Genomic DNA, 2,290 nt, shown 5'->3' on the forward strand with positions numbered 1-2,290 from the left:
AAAATAATAATATAAAAATAATTTTTTTATAAAATTAAGTAATTTTATCATTTTTGTATCTTTTTATTATTTAGTACGTAGTTTATATTTATCGTTCGTAATTAGTTTTAAACTTAGTATTTTGCCGTAGTTATTTTATATTTCTAGATTTCTAGGCTTTTCCGTAAAATTCCTTAAGTGCATTTTCTTTAGATTAAGATTTAGACGCTTTAGAATTTTACGACGTCGCTTATCGCTTTAGTATTTAATAGATTTTAGTGCCTATTAAGTTATTGCCGTTTTGGATATATAATTCCTTTTAAGCTTTAATACCTTTAGACGCAACTTTTAATATTTAGTTTTTAGACTTTTAAGTTTCGACGCTCTACTTTCTTATTATTGTTTTTCGACCTTTTATTTTTCGACGTTTTTCGACGCACTCTTTTTCTTCCTCTTATTTCTCGACGCTCTAGTTTTTAGGACATAGAATTTTCTTTATTTTCTTTAAACTTCGACCGAAAAAAAATTATTTTAAGCGGTTAAATTGATAGACATCCAAATTTTCTGCTTCATAGTAATAGTTGGAAGAAACCATTAAATCCTGAACCACAAATTATTCATCCTGAACCACAAATCATTCAACCAGAGATTGTCGAGGAAGAAACCATTAAATCAGAATCCTCTAGTGATTCAGATTCAATAATTTCAAATATGGAAATAATGGAACCTCTAAGTATGGAAGATCGAATGAGAGCTACACGCACTGGCCAAGGACATGCCATTACGCGAACAGACATTAATGCGCCAGATTATGAAATCAAGGGACAAATCCTACACATGGTAACTAATCAATGCCAATATAGTGGTACGCCAAAAGAAGATCCAAACGAACATCTTCGAACCTTTAATAGGATTTGTACTCTATTCAAAATCAGAGAAGTTGAGGATGAACATATCTATCTCATGTTGTTTCCCTGGACTTTAAAGGGAGAAGCCAAAGATTGGTTAGAATCATTACCTGAAGGAGCGATTGACATATGGGATGTTTTAGTTGAGAAATTTCTTAAAAGATTCTTTCCGGCATCTAAAGCCGTAAGACTTCAAGGAGAAATTGTTACGTTTGTACAAAAGCTAAATGAAACATTATATGAGGCGTGGACAAGATTCAGAAAGTTGTTGAGAGGATGTCCTCACCACGGTTTAGACACTTATCAAATAGTACAAATATTCTACCAAGGTGTCGACGTTGCTACACGAAAAGACATCGACACAGCAGCTGGTGGTTCCATTATGAAGAAAACCGCAACTGAAGCTCACAAAATTATTGATAACACAGCTTCCCACTCGCATGAGTGGCATCAAGAAAAAGATATCTTTTGTTCATCTAAAGCGGCTAGAGCCGATTCTAGCCATGACTTTGATTTCATTTCTGCAAAAATAGATGCTTTCGAGAGATGAATGGAAAAGATGACTAAAGATATTCACGCAATACGAATTAGTTGTGAGCAATGCGGTGGACCACACTTAACAAAAGATTGTCACATTGAACAAATGATGGAACAACGAGAGAATGTTTCCTACATGAACCAAAGGCCGGGAAATAATTATCAAAATAATTATCAACCGTCAAGGCCAAACTTTAATCGAAATCAAAACATTCTTTACAATCCAAATGGACCCAACAATAACTCGTACAACCAACAAGGTCTGAATAACCAACCAACTCAAAACAACACTTTCAATCAACAAAGACCTAGCTTGTATAAACCACCACAATAAACTGAAGAGAAAAAGCCAAATCTGGAAGAAATGATGGCAAAGCTAATGGAATCTCAAACACAATTTATTACATCTCAAACCCAAACAATTGAGAGGTTTGATCAGTCATTAAGAACTCAACAAGCTTCCATTTTGAATCTAGAAAAACACGTAGGTACTCTTGCTAGCATGATGAGTGAGAGGGAACAAGGAAAGCTACCGAGTGATACTGAAGTAAATCCTCGGAATGAGAATGTTAATATGGTATCAATGAATTCTGAAAAACCAGGCACCAGAAGATGGGAAGGTTTTAAATGTGAGTAACAATGAATACGTTACACCACCACCACCACCACCCGAGTATGTAAAGCCAGTGGTGGCACCATACAGACCACCCATCCCGTTTCCAAGAAAAGGAGTTTAGTATGAACAAGTGATAGGTAATAAAGTTTGTGTTACCTTTGGAAAAAAGAAGAAGAATAAGAAGGTACAAGAAACAAAAACCGTAAAAATAAACCCGGTGAAGACAGTTCCACCAAAAGTTCCACCCAGG

General features: G+C 35.0%; 1 non-coding gene across 1 annotated transcript; it reads right to left on the reverse strand.

The window, feature by feature from the left end:
- Nucleotides 1-1,074: 1,074 nt before the first annotated feature.
- LOC139903089 (small nucleolar RNA R71) lies at nt 1,075-1,181 on the reverse strand. The gene has a single exon (XR_011777935.1). It is a non-coding gene; the product is annotated as a small nucleolar RNA R71 (small nucleolar RNA).
- Nucleotides 1,182-2,290: the final 1,109 nt, after the last annotated feature.

This window comes from Rutidosis leptorrhynchoides, chromosome 3, assembly GCF_046630445.1.
Source record: "Rutidosis leptorrhynchoides isolate AG116_Rl617_1_P2 chromosome 3, CSIRO_AGI_Rlap_v1, whole genome shotgun sequence".
Lineage (NCBI taxonomy): Eukaryota > Viridiplantae > Streptophyta > Magnoliopsida > Asterales > Asteraceae > Rutidosis > Rutidosis leptorrhynchoides.